Raw genomic sequence first — 23309 nt, 5'->3', positions numbered from 1 at the left:
TACAGATAATAAATGGGAAATGTTTAAGAACATCCTAAATAGGCAGTGTAAGCGGTTTATACCTTGTGGGAATAAAAGGACTAGAAATAGGAAAAACCCAATGTGGCTAAACAAAGAAGTAAGACAGGCAATTAACAGTAAAAAGAAAGCATTTGCACTACTAAAGCAGGATGGCACCATTGAAGCTCTAAAAAACTATAGGGAGAAAAATACTTTATCTAAAAAACTAATTAAAGCTGCCAAAAAGGAAACAGAGAAGCACATTGCTAAGGAGAGTAAAACTAATCCCAAACTGTTCTTCAACTATATCAATAGTAAAAGAATAAAAACTGAAAATGTAGGCCCCTTAAAAAATAGTGAGGAAAGAATGGTTGTAGATGACGAGGAAAAAGCTAACATATTAAACACCTTCTTCTCCACGGTATTCACGGTGGAAAATGAAATGCTAGGTGAAATCCCAAGAAACAATGAAAACCCTATATTACGGGTCACCAATCTAACCCAAGAAGAGGTGCGAAACCGGCTAAATAAGATTAAAATAGATAAATCTCCGGGTCCGGATGGCATACACCCACGAGTACTAAGAGAACTAAGTAATGTAATAGATAAACCATTATTTCTTATTTTTAGTGACTCTATAGCGACAGGGTCTGTTCCGCAGGACTGGCGCATAGCAAATGTGGTGCCAATATTCAAAAAGGGCTCTAAAAGTGAACCTGGAAATTATAGGCCAGTAAGTCTAACCTCTATTGTTGGTAAAATATTTGAAGGGTTTCTGAGGGATGTTATTCTGGATTATCTCAATGAGAATAACTGTTTAACTCCATATCAGCATGGGTTTATGAGAAATCGCTCCTGTCAAACCAATCTAATCAGTTTTTATGAAGAGGTAAGCTATAGGCTGGACCACGGTGAGTCATTGGACGTGGTATATCTCGATTTTTCCAAAGCGTTTGATACCGTGCCGCACAAGAGGTTGGTACACAAAATGAGAATGCTTGGCCTGGGGGAAAATGTGTGTAAATGGGTTAGTAACTGGCTTAGTGATAGAAAGCAGAGGGTGGTTATAAATGGTATAGTCTCTAACTGGGTCGCTGTGACCAGTGGGGTACCGCAGGGGTCAGTATTGGGACCTGTTCTCTTCAACATATTCATTAATGATCTGGTAGAAGGTTTACACAGTAAAATATCGATATTTGCAGATGATACAAAACTATGTAAAGCAGTTAATACAAGAGAAGATAGTATTCTGCTACAGATGGATCTGGATAAGTTGGAAACTTGGGCTGAAAGGTGGCAGATGAGGTTTAACAATGATAAATGTAAGGTTATACACATGGGAAGAGGGAATCAATATCACCATTACACACTGAACGGGAAACCACTGGGTAAATCTGACAGGGAGAAGGACTTGGGGATCCTAGTTAATGATAAACTTACCTGGAGCAGCCAGTGCCAGGCAGCAGCTGCCAAGGCAAACAGGATCATGGGGTGCATTAAAAGAGGTCTGGATACACATGATGAGAGCATTATACTGCCTCTGTACAAATCCCTAGTTAGACCGCACATGGAGTACTGTGTCCAGTTTTGGGCACCGGTGCTCAGGAAGGATATAATGGAACTAGAGAGAGTACAAAGGAGGGCAACAAAATTAATAAAGGGGATGGGAGAACTACAATACCCAGATAGATTAGCGAAATTAGGATTATTTAGTCTAGAAAAAAGACGACTGAGGGGCGATCTAATAACCATGTATAAGTATATAAGGGGACAATACAAATATCTCGCTGAGGATCTGTTTATACCAAGGAAGGTGACGGGCACAAGGGGGCATTCTTTGCGTCTGGAGGAGAGAAGGTTTTTCCACCAACATAGAAGAGGATTCTTTACTGTTAGGGCAGTGAGAATCTGGAATTGCTTGCCTGAGGAGGCGGTGATGGCGAACTCAGTCGAGGGGTTCAAGAGAGGCCTGGATGTCTTCCTGGAGCAGAACAATATTGTATCATACAATTATTAGGTTCTGTAGAAGGACGTAGATCTGGGTATTTATTATGATGGAATATAGGCTGAACTGGATGGACAAATGTCTTTTTTCGGCCTTACTAACTATGTTACTATGTTACTATGTTACTATGTGACATACAGATATATACTATATACAGAGGAGATGACATACAGATATATACTATATACAGAGGAGATGACACACAGATATATACTATATACAGGAGAGATGACACACAGGTATATACTATATAAAGGAGGAGAAGACACACAGGTATATACTATATACAGGAGATGACACACACATATACTATATACAGGGGAGATGACACACAGGTATATACTATATACAGGAGGAGATGACATACAGGTATATACTATATACAGGAGGAGATGACACACTGGTATATACTATATACAGGGGAGATGATACACAGGTATAACCTATATACAAGGGAGATGACACACAGGTATATACTATATACAGGAAAAGATGAAACACAGGTATATACTATATACAGGAAAAGATGACACACAGGTATATACTATATACAGGCGAGATGACACACAGGTATATACTATATACAGGAGGAGATGACACACAGGTGTATACTATATACAAGAGGAGATGACACACAGGTATATACTATATACAGGGGAGATGACATACAGGTACATTCTATATACAGGGGAGATGGCACACAGGTATATACTATATACAGGGGAGATGACACAGGTATATACTATATACAGGAGGAGATGACACACAGGTATATACTATATACAGGAGGAGATGACACACAGGTATATACTATATACAAGAGGAGATGACACACAGGTATATACTATATACAGGGGAGATGACATACAGGTACATACTATATACAGGAGGAGATGACACACAGATATATACTATATACAGGAGGAGATGACACACAGGTATATACTATATACAGGGGAGATGACACACGTATATACTATATACAGGAGGAGATGACACACAGATATATACTATATACAGGAGCATATGACACACAGGTATATACTATATACAGGAGGAGATGACACACAGGTACATACTATATGCAGGAGGAGATGACTTACAGGTATTTACTATACACAGGAGGAGATGACATACAGGTATATACTATATAAAAGAGGAGATGACACATAGGTATATAGAGGCGGAGATGACATACAGCATGTATATACTATATTCAGGGGAGATGACATACAGGTATATACTATATACAGGAGATGACATACAGGTATATACTATATATAGGAGGAGATGACATACAGGTATATAGTATATACAGAAGAGGTGACATACAGGTATATACTATATACAGGAGAAGATGACACATAGGTAAATGCAATATACAGGAGGAGATGACATACAGCAGGTATATACTATTTAAAGGGGAGATGACATACAGGTATATACTATATACAGGAGATGACATACAGGTGTATACTATATATAAGGGAGATGACAAACATGTATATACTGAGGGGAAAATGAGAGGTGTGAGGTGAAAATGAGGGGTGTGAGGTGAAAATGAAAAAGTGTGAGTGCAAAATGAGAGGAGTGAGGGAAAATAGTGGAGTGATCGGAAAATGACAGATGTGAGATCGAAATGACAAGTGTTAGGGGGGAATGAGAGGAGTGAGGGGGAAAATAAGAGGAGTGAGGGGGAAAATGAGAGGTGTAAGGGAGAAAATGAGAGATGTGAGGGGGGAAATGAGAGGCGTGATGGGAAAATAAGAGAAGTGAGGTGCTATAACTAACCACAGATATTTACTATGCCCAGGCAACGCCGGGCTCTTCAGCTAGTCTAATATATACAGTAAAGGTGAATGTGTATGTGTGTATGTCCGGGATTGGCATCTGCACCGTCGCAGCTACAGCCACAAAATTTTGCAAAGTCACACGTCTGGACCCCGAGAGCGTCATAGGCTATGTTGTGAGGCGAAATTTTAATCTTGCGCGTTCCAATTCACCAATTTTGCCCCTATCTACATAATGGGGAAAAAGTGAAAGGAAAAGTGTTGGAGGCAAATTGACAGCTGCCAGATGTGAACAAGGGGGACTTAAAGAGTAAGAGCGATGGCGCCAAAGAGTATATACCGTACAGTTGTTAAGGTGGGGCCCCGACATGGGATACTCACCACACACGGGGATATGAACACACACACAAAATGCGCAACACACTACCACGTGCTTGAACACATATACCACCCTCAGCACACTCAAAACGCACCACACATAAAACTCGCCACACGCAAAACTCGCCATGCGCAAAACTTGCTGCACACAACTTGCTACACTAACCTGTCACATGCAACTCGACACACAAAAAGTTGCTACACGCATGTCGCCACACAAAACTCATCTCATAAAAGTCACTACATGCATGTCGCCACATGCAACTCAACACACACAACTTGACACGTGAAACTCGCCCTAAAACACACACAAGTCTGTTATTATCCTTCAAAAATAAAAATCTGATTAATAAGCAGACAAGAGCAACAAATGTACCATATAGGAAATACGGCAGCTGTCAGTCACATGACCTGTCTATTATGTGTATGTGTGAGCTAATATATACTGCCAGGGGGGAGGGCTTCCTGTTGGCTGGGGATTTATCAGGCTGCCAATTTAGCTTTCAAATACTGAGGTAAAACTACTGACCAAATAACGTGTGAACGTGTTCTAATACAGGAGATGGCATACAGATATATACTATATACAGGGGAGATGACACACAGATATATACTATATACAGGAGGAGATGACACACAGGTATATCGTGATCGGAAAATGACAGATGTGAGGTCGAAATGACAAGTGTTAGGGGGGAATGAGAGGAGTGAGGGGGAAAATGAGAGGTGTAAGGGAGAAAATGAGAGATATGAGGGGGAAAATGAAAGATGTGATGGGGAAAATGAGGCCGGCGTCACACACAGCGTAAAACAATACGGTCCGTATATTACGGCCGTAATACGCTGAAAAGTCCCCAAAAAAATGGTCCGTTGCTCCTCCGTAGGCAGGCTGTGTCAGCGTTTTTTGCGCATGGCATCCTCCGTATGTAATCCGTATGGCATCCGTACTGCGTGGTTTTCTCGCAGGCTTGCAAAACCAACATACCGCTATAGAAGTGATCCATGTGTCCCAAAAAGAAAAGAATATATATATATATATATATATATGTCAGTAGACACATATATGTATATATATTAATACTTATTCCAGCGCTATACAGCTTGAAAGCCGGTAATTCAATTACCGGCTTTTTCTTTCTCCTTCATAAAACCCGACATGATTTGAGACATGGTTTACATACAGTAAACCATGTCTTCTCTCCATTTTTTTTGCAGATTCCACACTACTAATGTCAGTAGTGTGTATCTGCAAAATTTGGCCGTTCTAGCTCTTAAAATAAAGGGTTAACTGGCGGAAAAAATTGGCGTGGGCTCCCGCGCAATTTTCTCCGCCAGAGTAGTAAAGCCAGTGACTGAGGGCAGATATTAATAGCCTGGAGAGGGTCCACGGTTATTGGCCCCCCCCTGGCTAAAAATATCTGCCCCCAGCCACCCCAGAACAGGCACATCTGGAAGATGCGCCTATTCTGGCACTTGGCCACTCTCTTCCCATTCCCGTGTAGCGGTGGGATATGGGGTAATGAAGGGTTAATGCCACCTTGCTATTGTAAGGTGACATTAAGCCTAATTAATAATGGAGAGGCGTCAATTATGACACCTATCCATTATTAATCCAATTGTAGTGAAGGGTTAAATAAAACACAAACACATTCTTTAAAATTATTTTAATGAAATAAAAACAATGGTTGTTGTAGTATTTTATTCAACGCCCAATCCAGTCACTGAAGACCCTCGTTCTGTGAGTAAAGAAACATAATAAACCAACAATATACTTACCCTCCGCAGATCTGTAACGTCCAACGATGTAAATCCTTCTGAAGGGGTTAAAACATTTTGCAGCAAGGAGCTGTGCTAATGCAGGCTGCTCCTCGCTGCAAAACCCCAGGGAATGAGGCTAAAAATAGATCAATGATCTATATTTAGCATCATTTGCGGTGAGGCGCCCTCTGCTGGCTGTTCATAGATCGTGGGAAATTACCTAGAAAGCTCCCTGGCTCCCTGGCTTTCTAGGTAATTTCCCACGATCTATGAACAGCCAGCAGAGGGCGCCTCACCGCAAATGATGCTAAATATAGATCATTGATCTATTTTTAGCCTCATTCCCTGGGGTTTTGCAGCGAGGAGCAGCCTGCATTAGCACAGCTCCTTGCTGCAAAATGTTTTAACCCCTTCAGAAGGATTTACATCGTTGGACGTTACAGATCTGCGGAGGGTAAGTATATTGTTGGTTTATTATGTTTCTTTACTCACAGAACGAGGGTCTTCAGTGACTGGATTGGGCGTTGAATAAAATACTACAACAACCATTGTTTTTATTTCATTAAAATAATTGTAAAGAATGTGTTTGTGTTTTATTTAACCCTTCACTACAATTGGATTAATAATGGATAGGTGTCATAATTGACGCCTCTCCATTATTAATTAGGCTTAATGTCACCTTACAATAGCAAGGTGGCATTAACCCTTCATTACCCCATATCCCACCGCTACACGGGAATGGGAAGAGAGTGCCAGAATAGGCGCATCTTCCAGATGTGCCTGTTCTGGGGTGGCTGGGGGCAGATATTTTTAGCCAGGGGGGGGCCAATAACCGTGGACCCTCTCCAGGCTATTAATATCTGCCCTCAGTCACTGGCTTTACTACTCTGGCGGAGAAAATTGCGCGGGAGCCCACGCCAATTTTTTCCGCCAGTTAACCCTTTATTTTAAGAGCTAGAACGGCCAAATTTTGCAGATACACACTACTGACATTAGTAGTGTGGAATCTGCAAAAAAAATGGAGAGAAGACATGGTTTACTGTATGTAAACCATGTCTCAAATCATGTCGGGTTTTATGAAGGAGAAGGAAAAAGCCGGTAATTGAATTACCGGCTTTCAAGCTGTATAGCGCTGGAATAAATATTAATATATATACATATATGTGTCTCACTGACATATATATATATATATATATATATATATATATACCTATTCTATGTGTACACATTTATTATATCTATTGGACTGTAAGCTGTCAGTGTGATTTTACTGTACACCGCACTGAATTACCGGCTTTTCTCTCTAACAGCGCTGCGTATTTCTCGCAAGTCACACTGCTTGTCCGTGTGTAATCCGTATTTTTCACGCTTCCATAGACTTTCATTGGCGTATTTCTTGCGCAGTACGGTGACAAACGCAGCATGCTGCGATTTTGTATGGCCGTAGAAAGCCGTATAATACTGATCAGTAAAATACGGCAAATAGGAGCAGGGGCATAGAGAATAATTGTGCCGTATTTTTTGCGAGTTTTACGGACGTAGATTCTGCGCTCTTACGTCCGTAAAACTCGCATGTGTGACGGCGGCCTGAGAGGCGTGATTGGAAAATAAGAGAAGTCAGGTGCTATAACTAACCACAGATATTTACTATGCCCAGGCAACGCCGGGCTCTTCAGCTAGTAATTGTATAAAATCTAATCAGGACAAAAAGCAGAGTCCACCGAAATCAGATCACTTGTCTACTAAACTAGTTTCACGTTTGTAGCCAAATTTATACATATTGTCACTAAACTCTACGCTAATATTACAGTGTATTTGCCATGGGGCCTAAATGGGTTCCCAGAGATGCTGACCCTGAACCTTTGGAAATGTGGACGGGACAGAGTACACAAAATAGGGCAATACCGTATAAACAAAGGAAAAGGAAGAGTGGTTAGCGCTCACCTGGAGGGGTTGTGTGAGGACACAAACACCTAAAAGAGTCTTAAAATCTGCTTCAGCAGCAACAACGTGGCTGGAGGAGAATCTTCTTCCAGATACCAATTAACGAAAAATGGGGATATCACGATAGGTGGGCTGCACTTGCAGGAACGAGGAGGTCTTGGTAGTAGAAATAAGTTTTTTTATTAACACCAACATGTTTGGGTAACTTTCTCGAGGTAAAGAAACAAAATGTAAACGGAACTTTTTGGAAACTGTAAAGGACCTTAGTGTTTAGTCACGTTGCAATCAGGTCACTTCATCTGCAGTGATTTCAGAAAATTGTTACAAACAAATTATGTTATGTAAAACATCATGGGGATAATACTAATTCAGTTGTTAAACTGAAAACTAAGTTGGCAAACTACTAAAAAAAAAAAGGTAAACTATCATCTAGCTGTCGTGTTGTTTCACTTTCCACAAAGATGAACCACAAAGCAAAAACTGCATAGACGGTGGTTTTACCACTGAATGTTTGCTGTATTAATGGGCAACAACTGTGGTTGCATTGAATATGTGGCAGTTTGCAGCAAAACTGCATACACTTTTGTCACATTGTTCTTAAACCCCTGGCAAGGACCTGTGCACAAACATAACCTCTGAATACGGTATATCCTAAATATGCAGACCCCGATGATCAAGTGAGAATGGAGGTCAACTTACAACATATGGTAACTTTTGTTTCACCCGGAACGATCACTAGGGTAAATATGAGTTTGTCATTGATCAGTCTTGTTTCACTGTGTCATGTCCAAATACAGAGGCTGCACATGTCTGAGAAAAAGAACCCTGTTTGCCATCAATCCAGAGTAAATTGAAGTTATAGGTCTTGATTGGGGTGTGACATTTTAGCATGTGATTTGTTAACCGCAGTGGCGTGGCTTTTATAGTAAGGACCAAGATTTCCTCTGCATATTATGAGGCGGAGCTCATTTATTCAAAATGTTCAGGATCACTGGAAGTATTCACCCTTACACCACCAGACTATCACACATTTTCCATTATTTTCTGTTATTTCCTTCTTTTAGTAGGTTTATAACTATCACATAGGCAATGTGCCACCTAAGGACCACAAGAATTACCTCCCCAGGAATAAATAAATAAAACTGTCATGGGGTTACAGTGACAGTGTGGAGGCAGAAGACCGCAGCATCTGATTGCTCATACTCCGGCACTTAGAAGAAGCACTTCTCCTTAATTTTAACCACTTAAGCCCCGAGGGTGGTTTGCACGTTAATGACCTGGCCAATTTTTACAATTCTGACCACTGTCCCTTTATGAGGTTATAACTCTGGAACGCTTCAACGGATCTTGGCGATTCTGAGACTGTTTTCTTGTGACATATTCTACTTCATGATAGTGGTAAAATTTATTTGATATTACCTGTGTTTATTTGTGAAAAAAATTGGAAATTTGGTGATAATTTTGAAAATTTAGCAATTTTCCAAATTTGAATTTTTATGCCCTTTAAATCACAGAGATATGTCACCCAAAATGCTTAATAAGTAACATTTCCCACAAGTCTACTTTATATCAGAACAATTTTGGAAACACAATTTTTTTTGTTAGGGAGTTATAAGGGTTAAAAGTTGACCAACAATTTCTAATTTTTACAACAAAATTTACAAAATCATTTTTTTTAGGGACCACCTAACATTTGAAGTCACATTTAGGGGTCTATATAACAAAAAATACCCAAAAGTGACACCATTCTAAAAACTGCACCCCTCAAGCTGATCAAAACCACATTCAAGAAGTTCATTAACCCTTCAGGTGCTTCATGAGAGCTAAAGCAATGTTGAAGGAAAAAATGAAAATTTAACTTTTTAGTCATAAAAACGATCTTTTAGCAACAATTTTTTTTATTTTCCCAAAGGTAACAGGGGACAACAACTTTTGCGTCCAATTTGTCCTGAGTACACTGATACCCCATATGTGGGGGGGGAACCACTGTTTGGGCGCATGGCAGGGCTCAGAAGGGAAGGAGCGCCATTTGACTTTTTCAAGCTACAGTAAAATTAGCTGGAATTGAGATCGGACGCCATGTCGCGTTTGGTGAGCCCCTGCTGTGACTAAACAGAGGAAACCCCCCACAAGTGACTCCATTTTGGAAACTCGACCCCCTAGAGGAGATCTGCATGGAGGAATGGGCCAACATACCAACAACAGTGTGTGGCAACCTTGTGAAGACTTACAGAAAACGTTTGACCTCTGTCATTGCCAACAAAGGATATATTACAAAGTATTGAGATGAAATTTTGTTTCTGACCAAATACTTATTTTCCACCATAATATGCAAATAAAATGTTAAAAAAAACAGACAATGTGATTTTCTGGATTTTTTTTTCTCAGTTTGTCTCCCATAGTTGAGGTCTACCTATGATGTAAATTACAGACGCCTCTCATCTTTTTAAGTGGTGGAACTTGCACTATTGCTGACTGACTAAATACTTTTTTGCTCCACTGTATATATATATATATATCTATAACCACCAATGTGCACCAATGGAAGGTGTATCGGACAAATCGGGAAAACATAGAAAAAAACGAAGAAAAAAACGAAACAAAGTCCAAAATGCAGTATAAATTACAATATTTATTAAAATATATATAATATAGTGTAACGGTGGGAAAAAAATACCATAAAAAGCACAACACCAGGGACATGTAAATGGCAGCACTAAAAATAAGTTAAATATATAACCACAGTGTAAGAACAACATATATGTGCATACCTGTGTCAATAAGCCATAAAATATATAGCAAGCAGATTTACCAAATGAATATTATAAAGTGCATGTGCAAATTTAATTATTTGGTGGCAAAAAGGAGACCGAATAGAGATGCTGATAATAAATATTGGTGCAATCTATTGGCGCTAAATCCGGCCGGTATATAGTATAATAGTCATAGTGACCAGTGAGCTATAGAGCACCAGCGGGCAAGCAAACAAAAAAAAAAAAAAATGACCCCCCCCAAAAAAAAAAACTAAATAAAAATCGGAGTAGAGGTCAAAAAGAAGCCACCTGGTATTACCTGCTGAATGGGATGAACATCCCTGGGATGTGCCGAACCCCGACGCGCGTTTCGGCATCTGCCGCGGTGGAGCAGGGTCCTAGGGTCGCTGCTGGAGGAGGCAAGAGTGGAGCGTTACTACAGGCCGCAGGCTGAGATAAGGGGGATTTCAGATGTGAGGCGCGCAACTGCGGGTGTACGGTGCTGCGGGGGCTCTGCTGACATTTTGTGAAAACCCAGAGCCCCCGCACTTACATGGTTTACTATGCGGTGGACTCTGGGAAAATGGCTGTCGGGACCTGCGCATGTGCAGATGGATATCTCGGCACCAAGATCTCAGGAGATGAGCATCTTCTGAGATCTCCATCTGCGCAAGCGCCGCCCCCGACAGCCATTTTCCCGGAGTCCACCGCATAGTAAACCATGTAAGTGGCTCTGGGCTTTCACAAAATGGTGGCAGAGCCCCCGCATCACCGAACACCCGCAGCAGCGGCGCACTGCACATCCAAACACCCCCTCATCCTAGCCTGCGGCCTGCAGCAATGTTCCTCTCCGCCTCCTCCAGCAGCGACCCTGGGACCCAGCTTCACCTCAGCCATCACCCCTGGTAAGCAATAAGATGCATGGATTGTAAGAAGCACCACCATTTTATAATAAAAAAGAATTTTTCCTATTTTTCTCCTCAAAATTTGGGGTGCATTTTATAATCTGGTGTGTCTTATGATCCGCAAAATATGGTATATCCTTTATCTTGGGCCTCCTTCTGGTATATGTCCCTCATTCTGCCGCTGTTCATTAATGCATAGAAAAAATAAACAATTATACCCAGTTCCCATCTATTTCCCCACTGCGTGATGTCCTCTTCTGAAGCCAGAAACTGACTTCAGCTTACAAGCCATGGGAGTACATGACATCACTGATCACTTCCATGCGCCCCCCATTCACATGTACACCGACGTCAGCTGCTAGCCTCTGATTGGTTGGCAGTAAGGCCGGGATGAGGGGTGGGCAGGGTAGGCACATGCCTAGGGCGCTGCCTCCTGCCTACACAAGGGGGGCACACTTTAAAAAAAATGCTGCATGTCTGTGGTCACCGGACATCTTCCTGCGCCCGCAGACATTCAGCACAGTGACAGTTGGGGAGCAAGCTTGGAGGTGAGCGATATTAGTAACTGACACCGCTCACCTCTCTCTCTGTCTTGCACCCCGGCCCTCGTTTCCCCCTGCTCTCAATTGTATTTGCGTCTACTAGACACAAATGTAATTGTGTGCGCCTCCTGGGACAGAAGCAGAGGAGATGTTATTTCCTCTGCTCCGCCGTGATCTCCATGTAGATGTAGGCAAGTCCGGCCTACGCCTTGTTGGAGAAGGCACACGCAGGGGACATTGGATGGCGCAGTGCAGTGACATCATCACGCCATCCAGCGCCTACTGCTTCACAGAGGAGACGGTGGATGTGAATATAAGGTTGTTTTTTTATTCTTATATTACTGTGCAGGGTGGCATAAAATGAGGGGAGAAGCTGTACACATGGGAGGGATAAAATGAGGGGCTGTGCTGATAGGGGGAATAAATGAGGGGCTGTGCTGATGGGGAGAATAAACTGAGGGGCTGTTCTGATCAGGGGAATAAATTGAGGGGCTTTAAGTTTGCAGGGGGGGCAAATAAAATGAGCCCGCTGTGCAGAGGAGGGAGAATAAAATATGGGGCTGTGCAGATGGGGAATAAACTGAGGGGCTGTGTAGATGTGGTTAATAAACAGAGGTGCTGTGTAGATGGAAAAAAACTTGACGGGTTGTGCAGAGTAGGGGGATAAACTGATGGGCTGTATAGATGGGGTAATAAGTTAAGAGGCTGTTCAGAGGGGGAATAAAATGAAGGGCTTTGCAGATGGGGTGAATAAACAGAGGACTGTGCAGATGTTGGGAATAAACTGACTTTGCAGTTGGGGTAATGAGCTGACGGGCTAGCAGATGGGGGCATAAAATGAGTTGCTGTGCAGAGGAGGAATAAAATAAGTCTCCCTTTTGTGCCTCGTAGGCGGCAGTCAGTTCCCACGGGAGATGATCTTTCGTGGTCGGTGGCGGGGGCTCCGATTGGTGGCTCTATCTCTTGTATATACCCTGTCCCAGTCTGGTGGAGAGAGACCACCACTACCCCCATCGCACTGGAAGCGCAGGGGACAAGTCAGATGCGGGGCGGCGAGCGACCGCCGGGATCAGGGATCAGCCCGGTCTCGGGGGTGTCGGTATCCTTCATACCTGTACTGGACACGGTCCCTCCGGCACCGAGCCGCTCCGCCGTCCGAGATGCGGACACCGTTAGCGGCACAGACGATGGCTCCGCCTGGGTATTCTCTCGGGATAGGGTGGATCTCGTCGCCCGCGGTGCTGTAAAGCCATTGTGCTGCGACAGTCGATGCAGCTGTTCCATCCATAGCTGCACGAAGTCGATCTCCTCTAGCGGTGGCATGTCCAAATAGTCCTCCGACGATGACTTGAGGCCGCAAGCAGGCAAGTCGCTCTCTCCCAGGTCCCCGCCGGTAGCCATCTCTGCTCCGGGATCTTCGCTCGCTCTCGCATGCGGCTACTCCATTTTCTGGGGTTTCGGGTCCTGCATTTCTGAGTTTGTCATCCTGCAACCGTAGTTGGAGAGGGCGGTCGCTACTTTTGGCGCCGCTTTCGTGGTCTCCTCCCATGGCACGCCCTCCTTCTCCAGCGCTCCTCGTGGCGCGGTAATGGCGGCTATTTTGGCGGGAATTTTTGTGGTAACCAGCAACACACAGTCTTTAAGCAATTCACAGTTCCAATACAATTCCGACACAGTTCCTAGGCGCACATGACCCGAATTCTCAGGCTTGAGTAGATCCTGTTCGTGACGCCAAGAATTTGGATTGCCCCCACGTAAGGGCAATGGGGTACTCAGTACCGGGTCCTTCAGTTCCCTCAGCTGGAATGTCACGGTGGCCCGACCCGGACCGTGGCCCTATGAGGGGTGCCAAATAAAAGGGTAGAGTTTGTAGATAACGGTAGTGTTCGTGACGCCACCTGTGGTATTCGGTCAGGGTGACCGACGCTGCTTAGGGGTCCGCTGGGGTGATGGAAAGGTAGCTAGATGGTATACCTTCCCACAGGTGACGTATATCCCCAGGGCTTCCCAGAAGTGTAGGTGGTGATGGTGGATGGTGCAAGGCGTGGTGAATAACGAGGACGCAATGGGTGCAGTCTTTACTGAAGGCTTCAGCATCCACAGTCCAGGGTGCCGGATGACAGGGTAGGCAGAGTCCGGCCGGTCTGATGGCAATTCCAGAGTCCCCTTACCCAGGTGGAAATCAGTAGCCTACCCCTTGCGCACAGTAACGTAGTAGGTCCCTACGTGCATTAGCTCCCATAGGGTCCTCACTCTTGTTACTCTTCTCTCTGTCCCCCAGATGGATAGGACAAACCCATATGACAGTGGTAGCCTGAGGCTATTTTATAGGGACCCTAGCGTCGCCCCTCCTCCGCGTTGCCACCTTGTCTGCTTAGGTTCTTAGGTCGGGCAGCCAACTTGGAATCGACTGTTCTGCCGGTCGATGAAGTAAAGCGTAGAGTCTATTACTCCCTCGGTGTTCCGGATCTGCGCTCAGTGGGAGGCAGCCTGCTCCTAGCTGGTCTCCCACTGGTGTTTTACTCCTGTTGCTACGACTTCTGTGCTCACTCACTACGGCACACTTCCTTTCTTATCTTTTCTTAGGAGGCTGCCGCATGGGTTGCAGGCGCAGCTCCGTATCCTTCTTTCCTTCTTTTACCCAAGTGTGAGGAGTGGCCTAATAGATAGAACCTTTTGCTCCCCCTGGTGGCCGGCGTGTGAAGTGTGTGTGTGGCTGTGATACCTGGCAGGGTGAACTCCTTTGGTGCCATCAGACGTAACATCGCTCCCCCTGGTGGAAGAATGACATTACTGCAACGACCAGGACTCTGGGGCGCTGCACATGCACAAGCATTTTAGTAGATTGACGGTTGAGGAAAGGACGGATTCTGGAGAAATTTTTGAGCTGGAGGCGACAGGAGGTGGAAAGAGCTTGGATTTGCGGTTTGAAGGACAGGGCAGAGTCAAGGGCTACTCCGAGGCAGCGGACTTCCGGTATGCGATAGATAGGTCAGGTAAAATCAGACATATCCCTTTATTTATAATGGGGGTCTGATTAGTTTCCATTAGGGTATTTGCCAAATGCTGGACACCTTAAATGAAACCAAATGGCCCCCATTAAAGTTTTGCTTTATTAGTTTCCTAACGTATCCTTGGGTTCTACATTAAACATATAGGACGTCATGGATGAATATCGCTATTTTTTCCCCTGTATTGCGTAAATGGTCAGCAAAAAATGATTAATTCTGTATCTAACTTTGAAATTGCACTCCCTGTTAAGTTATACCCCTAAAGTACACCAGTTTTTTTACTTTTGATAAAATTTCTTTGTGAAAAAGGTAACACTTCTAGTGGAAGTGGTCATCAGAGTTTGCTACCTAATCCATCGGAAGGGAAGAGCGGATGTGCATTAAGGAATCCTGTTACCTTACTCTCCGAGCCATTCCATGAGGGGAGCCATTGGCTTCATCTGCCTAGGGCACCAAAACACTTTGTCCTGTCCCTGGCTGACAGTGGATTGCAGCGCATGGACCCGAAGGGTTTGTGCACCACAATACTCTTCAGCTCAATGTGTGTACAAGGACGATCATCCTGTTGAAGTATTTGCTGGCGTCGGCGACTTCTGTGACCGCGGTAGTTACACCCCTGCCCAGTAACATCTGCTGACGTATCACGGTTTCAGGAATTCCAGCTGTTGTACCTTTGACCCAAATAACTTAATTTTGAGAAGATGAAACCTAGTTGGGACAACCCCTTCTACTATATAATTGTCTAAGGGTCACTTCCGTCACTTCTGTCTGTCCTTCTGTCTGTCTTTCTGTCATGGATATTCATTGGTCGCGGCCTCTGTCTGTCGGTTAACGCTGCTATTAACCCTGTATGACCAACTTTTTATTATTCATGCTGCCTATGCAGCATGAATAGTAAAAAGATCTAATGTTAAAAAAAATAATAAAAAAATAAAAAGTTATATACTCACCCTCCGTTGGCCCCCGGATCGAAGCGGTTACCGACGCTCCTCGCGACACCCCGGTAACCGTTCCATGCATTGCGGTCTTGCGAGATGATGACGTGCGGTCTCGCAAGACCGCTATGTCATCTTCTCGTGAGACCACAATGCACTCTTCAGACCGGAGCACGCAAGGAGCGTCGGTAACCCTTCGATCCGGGGGCCAACAGAGGGTGAGTATATCACTATTTTTTATTTTAATTCTTTTTTTTAACAGGGATATGGTGCCCACATTACTATAGACTGTGTGGGCTGTGCAATATATTACGTGGGCTGTATTATATACTACTACGTGGCCGGGCAATATACTACGTGGACTGTGCAATATACTACGTGGGCTGCGCAATATACAACGTGGGCTGCGCAATATACACTGTGGGCTGCTCAATATACTACGTGGGCTGCACAATATACTACGTGGGCTGCGCAATATACAATGTGGGCTGCGCAATATACTACGTGGGCTGTGCAATATACTACGTGGGCTTTGCAATATACTACGTGGGCTGCACAATATACTACGTGGGCTGCGCAATATACTACGTGGGCTGCGCAATATACTACGTGGGCTGCGCAATATACTAAGTGGGCTGCGCAATATACTACGTGGGCTGCGCAATATGCTACGTGGGCTTCGCAATGTACTACGTGGGCTGCGCAATGTACTACGTGGGCTGGGCAATGTACTACGTGGGCTGGGCAATGTACTACGTGGGCTGCGCAATGTACTGCGTGGGCTGCGCAATGTACTGCGTGGGCTGCGCAATGTACTGTGCAATATACTTTGCGGGATGTGCTATACACTACGCATACATATTCTAGAATACCCGATGCGTTAGAATCGGGCTACCATCTAGTTAATTTATATTAACCTGATAAATTTGAAAGTGTGAGTCACAGAATAAGAAACAAATACTGTACTTTGAAATGTAATTCTTACATTAAATTCTAGTAGACAGATAATTGAAACTCCATTACCTGGAATAGCCCTATGTTATTACAGATTCATAATGAGCTTTTTTTTCCTAGACTCATTCTGACATGGATTTTCAAAGTAAAGGTACCGTCACACATAACGATATCGCTAACGATATCGTTGCTTTTTGTGACGTAGCAACGATATCGTTAACAAAATCGTTATGTGTGACAGCGACCAACGATCAGGCCCCTGCTGGGAGATCGTTGGTCGCTGGGGAAAGTCCAGGACTTTATTTCGTCGCTGGATCTCCCACTGACATCGCTGAATTGGCGTGTGTGACGCCGATTCAGCGATGTCTTCACTGGTAACCAGGGTAAACATCGGGTTACTAAGTGCAGGGCTGCGCTTAGTAACCTGATGTTTACCCTGGTTACCAATGTAAAAGTAAAAAAAAAACCACTACATACTTACATTCCTGTCACGTTCCTCAGCGTCAGCTTCCCTGCGTCCCCCAGTGTCAGCGCCGGCCGGCCGTAAAGCAAAGCACAGCGGTGTCGTCACTTTTACAATGGTAACCAGGGTAAACATCGGGTTACTAAGTGCGGCCCTGCGCTTAGTAACCCGATGTTTACCCTGGTTACCCGGGGACTTCGGGATCGTTGGTCGCTGGAGAGCTGTGTGACAGCTCTCCAGCGACCAAACAGCGAAGCTGCTACGATCGGGATCATTGTCTAGATCGCTGCAGCGTCGCTTAATGTGACGGTACCTTTACCTCACCAGCCTCATCAGGACTAAGAGATCTTTAATATGATATATACAGTCTGTATTGTGAAATCTGGTGACCAATCTGCTTTACGTTTTAGTTAGTGCAAGCATGTTCTTCATGGGAGCAATATGGGCCTGTCACACACTGCTAAAATTCTTTTCTTTTTCAGAAAACTTGTGATATTTGATTTTTAACCCTTTTGTGCAAATGGACGTACATGCTGAGGTTTGTAAGTGTGCTAGCCGCTCTACACATGATAGCTACCAGAGCTATAAGGGTATGTGCACACGTATCTGTGAGGGCTGCGGATTTTTCCGCAGCGGATTTGATAAATCCGCAGTGCAAATCCGCTGCGGTTTTTCCTGCGGATTTATCGCGGTTTCTATTGCGGATTCCGCTGCGGGTTTACACCTGCAGTATTCTATTGGAGCAGGTGTAAACCCGCAGCGGAATCCACACAAAGAATTGACATGCTGCAGAATGTAAACCGCTGCGTTTCCGCGCGTTTTTTTCCGCAGCATGTGCACTGCGGATTTCGTTTCCCATAGGTTTACATTATACTGTAAGCGCATGTGAAACCACTGCGGATCCGCAGCTGTGGATCCGCAGCAAAATCCACAGCGTGTGCACATACCCTAACGCAGCTCCGATCGCTGCTATTTAAAAGGCGGTGTAAATTTATTTATTTTACTCACTTATAACCTTATATAGCACTATTAATTCTACGGTGCTTTACAGGCATTATCATCACTGTCCCCATTGGGGCTCACAATCTAAGTTCCCTATCAGTATGTCTGAAGTGTGAGAGGAAACCAGAGAACCCGGTGGAAACTCACATAAACACGGGAAGAACATACAGTACAAACTCCCAGAGAACCTGGGACCCCAGAGCTAAAAGCAACAATGCTAACCAATGATGCTGACAGCAACATTTAAATGCAACAATGTGATCAAAGGGTGTGGATGGTTTACTATGGCAGCCTGGGACTTGCTGAAAGCCCCCATTACTGGTACCTTGGTACTCGGGCCATGGGCTGGGCTTCAAAGGAGATCATCAACTACACTATATACTGTTGTGTTGCAGTAATATAACAGGCAATCAAAAGATTAAAAGTTCAAGTCCCCTACAAGGATAAAAAAAGTAAAAATATATATATATAAAATTTTGACCCCGTCTTTCCCCGTTTAAAAATAAAGATAAAAAATATATATAAAAAAGACATATCTAGTAGTGTGTGTGCCGTGAAAGTCCAATCTATCAAAATATAAAAGTAATTCACACGTACAACAAATTTAGATAAGAATAAAATTGGAAAAAAAGCCAGAATTGCAGTTTTCTGGTCATTGCTCTTAAAAAATGCAATTAAAAAATATTACGTCATCATATCTATCCCAAAATGGTATCAATAAAAAATGTTAGCTCACCATGCAAAAAAGAAGCTTTAAATCAACTTTGTTGAAGAATAAAAAAGGTAATAAATCTCAGAAAATGTCAACAAAAAACTATTTTTTATTTCAAAGTTCTGCATTTTTTAAGCATCTACGGCTAAGTTTCCACAATGATCTTTTGGTGAGTTTTTGATGTGTATTTTTTTCCAAAAATATGCAGTGTAAAAACTCACCAAAAACTCATTGTGGGAAAATAGCCTTAAACTATAAAAAATAAACTACACATGTATCACGTGATAATACTGACCTGAAGAACCATATCGCCATGTAACTTTAACATATTGAGAGGACTTTCATTGTTTTTTCCATCAATTCATCAGAACTGGCTTATTTTCCCATTTTTAGGCAAATTACGGTACATGGTCAAATCAATTTTGTCATTGAGAACTACATCTCACTGGCAAAAAAACAAACAAACAAACAATCATATGGCTATATTGATGGAAATATAAAAAAAAAGTTGGAGTTCTTGGAAGATGAGGAGGAAAAAATAAAAGCCCAATAACTAAAAAAATAACCACTTGGTCCTTAAGGGGGTAAAGATTAAAACTATGACTCCGATTCATCAAAAGTGGTCTTGATGAGGCGACGTGTTGTAGTGAGAGGCTCCTAATTTATTAAAAGACACACAACTCTTAATGAATCAGGAGCGTCTGAGGAGTGGCATGCGCCGATCCGCAAAGCTTACTCTAGTCCCTGAATGGAGTAAGATTTCTAGCGAAGACAACGTCGCATCATTTCATGATTAGACAAGATGTGGCATCATACTCCCACCATGCCCACTTCCACAAAAATTGTGCACAAATTTTGTGATCTTTTTAAAGCAATTTACACGCAATTTAAGAATTCTAGCACAATGGCGTTGATGAATCTGGCCTATATTTGCAATGGTTCGTTCGGGCCCAGCATCAGCCTCTCCTCCTCTGTAAATATTCTCACAGGCATCATTGGTTATTTTCCTGTCTATATTGACCAGGAGTGCACTAGTGAAGAACTTTAATATATAATTGTAATTAAAATGTCAGCTTTTATGTGTTATATTACTCGTAACGCCATGTTAACGTACTTCAGCACAGCATTAGCAGCATCACCAGAAGAGGAAAATAGAGAGCGATAAATACTTAGAATGGGCAAGTGCAGATGACCGTTTTTCCCTCCATCCAAGAAAAACGGCCCAATTACGCTAATCTGACCAGATCACTGGTATTGGTCCAATTTATTACACAGATACGTAGATATGAATGGACGACTGACATCCGATTCTTGGAGGCAAATCGTGCATTCTGATCATTTTTTCTTTTGGACCACTTGGTCTGAGGAAAAAAATCGGACATGGTATCTGTCAATACCAGGGCCGGCTCCAGGTTTTCGTGGGCCCTCGGCAAAAGAGTCTCAGTGGGCCCCTTTAACACGTACCACAATTCATAATGCACAGTTACAGCAGAGAAATATAGGTATACTACAATGCCAAAGATTTCACTTCTTACATTACATGAGTGATATCTATTGTAAATTCTTCAATAGGTCATAAATCAGAGAGTATAGTCCTCCATACAGTATTATGGGCATCATATAATGCTCCATGCAAAATAATGTGCCCCATATATTGCTCCTTACAGTATTATGGGCACCACATAATGCTCCATACATAATAGTGAGCCCCACATATTGCTTTATGCAGAATAATGAGCAACATGTATTGCTCCATACAGAATAATGGACCCCATGCAATGCTCCATACAGTATAATGAGCCACATATAATGCTCCATACAGTACAATGAGCCACATATATTGCTCTGTACAGTATTATGGGCACCATATATTGCTCCATTCAGAATAATAGGCCCATATAATGCTCCATACAGAATAATGAGCCCCATATAATGCTCCATACAGAATAATGAGCCCCATATAGTTATCCATACAGAATAATAGACCTCATATAGTGCTCCATACAGTATGAGCCACATATATTGCTCCATCCAGTATATAATAGGCCCCATATATTGCTCCATACAGTATAATGAGTCCAATGTATTACTCTGTACTGTATAATGGGCCCCATATATTGCTCCTTACATAATGGGTCCCATATAATGTTCCATACAGTATATGATGGGCTCCATATAATGCTCCAGTAGATGATGGGCCCCATACAGTGGGGCAAAAAAGTATTTAGTCAGTCAGCAATAGTGCAAGTTCCACCACTTAAAAAGATGAGAGGCGTCTGTAATTTACATCATAGGTAGACCTCAACTATGGGAGACAAACTGAGAAAAAAAAATCCAGAAAATCACATTGTCTGTTTTTTTTAACATTTTATTTGCATATTATGGTGGAAAATAAGTATTTGGTCAAAAACAAAATTTCATCTCAATACTTTGTAATATATCCTTTGTTGGCAATGACAGAGGTCAAACGTTTTCTGTAAGTCTTCACAAGGTTGCCACACACTGTTGTTGGTATGTTGGCCCATTCCTCCATGCAGATCTCCTCTAGAGCAGTGATGTTTTTGCCTTTTCGCTTGGCAACACGGACTTTCAACTCCCTCCAAAGGTTTTCTATAGGGTTGAGATCTGGAGACTGGCTAGGCCACTCCAGGACCTTGAAATGCTTGTTACGAAGCCACTCCTTCGTTGCCCTGGTGGTGTGCTTTGGATCATTGTCATGTTGAAAGACCCAGCCACGTTTCATCTTCAATGCCCTTGCTGATGGAAGGAGGTTTGCACTCAAAATCTCACGATACATGGCCCCATTCATTCTTTCATGTACCCGGATCAGTCGTCCTGGCCCCTTTGCAAAGAAACAGCCCCAAAGCATGATGTTTCCACCACCATGCTTTACAGTAGGTATGGTGTTTGATGGATGCAACTCAGTATTCTTTTTCCTCCAAATACGACAAGTTGTGTTTCTACCAAACAGTTCCAGTTTGGTTTCATCAGACCATAGGACATTCTCCCAAAACTCCTCTGGATCATCCAAATGCTCTCTAGCAAACTTCAGACGGGCCCGGACATGTACTGGCTTAAGCAGTGGGACACGTCTGGCACTGCAGGATCTGAGTCCATGGTGGTGTAGTGTGTTACTTATGGTAGGCCTTGTTACATTGGTCCCAGCTCTCTGCAGTTCATTCACTAGGTCCCCCCGCGTGGTTCTGGGATTTTTGCTCACCATTCTTGTGATCATTCTGACCCCACGGGGTGGGATTTTGCGTGGAGCCCCAGATCGAGGGAGATTATCAGTCGTCTTGTATGTCTTCCATTTTCTAATTATTGCTCCCACTGTTGATTTCTTCACTCCAAGCTGGTTGGCTATTGCAGATTCAGTCTTCCCAGCCTGGTGCAGGGCTACAATTTTGTTTCTGGTGTCCTTTGACAGCTCTTTGGTCTTCACCATAGTGGAGTTTGGAGTCAGACTGTTTGAGGGTGTGCACAGGTGTCTTTTTATACTGATAACAAGTTTAAACAGGTGCCATTACTACAGGTAATGAGTGGAGGAAAGAGGAGACTCTTAAAGAAGAAGTTACAGGTCTGCGAGAGCCAGAAATCTTGATTGTTTGTTTCTGACCAAATACTTATTTTCCACCATAATATGCAAATAAAATGTTAAAAAAACAGACAATGTGATTTTCTGGATTTTTTTTCTCAGTTTGTCTCCCATAGTTGAGGTCTACCTATGATGTATACAGACGCCTCTCATCTTTTTAAGTGGTGGAACTTGCACTATTGCTGACTAACTAAATACTTTTTTGCCCCACTGTATATTGCTCCATATATAGTAGGCCCCATATAATGCTCCATACAGTATAGGATGGGCCCCATAGAGTATAATGAGCCCCATATATTGCTCCATACTGTATAATAAGTCCCAAATAATGGTCCATATAGTATTATAAGCTCACATAATGCTCTATACAGTATATGATGGGCCTCATATAATGCCCCATATAGAATAGTTCCCATACAATGCTCCATATATAATGGGCCCCATATATAATGCTCCAGTGTATGATATACCCATATCATGCTCCATATATAATCAGCCCCATATATGATGCTCCAGAGTATGATGGGCCCATATATGACGCTCCATTGTATAATGGGCCCCA

At 43.0% G+C, this 23309-nt stretch overlaps 1 long non-coding RNA gene across 1 annotated transcript in view; it reads left to right on the top strand.

Moving 5' to 3' along the window:
- The window catches only part of LOC138664588 (uncharacterized), a 145841-nt gene extending 135714 nt beyond the window's left edge, over positions 1-10127 (top strand). Inside the window, exon 3 of the long non-coding RNA XR_011318367.1 lies at positions 9788-10127. This is a non-coding gene — a long non-coding RNA (uncharacterized lncRNA). The remainder of the gene's footprint in view (positions 1-9787) is intronic.
- The last annotated feature ends 13182 nt before the right edge of the window (positions 10128-23309 follow it).

The sequence above is a fragment of the Ranitomeya imitator genome, chromosome 2 (genome assembly GCF_032444005.1).
Source record: "Ranitomeya imitator isolate aRanImi1 chromosome 2, aRanImi1.pri, whole genome shotgun sequence".
In the NCBI taxonomy this organism is placed as follows: domain Eukaryota; kingdom Metazoa; phylum Chordata; class Amphibia; order Anura; family Dendrobatidae; genus Ranitomeya; species Ranitomeya imitator.
Note: the sequence above shows the minus strand (reverse complement) of the source record. Positions and strands in the feature narration are given on the sequence as shown.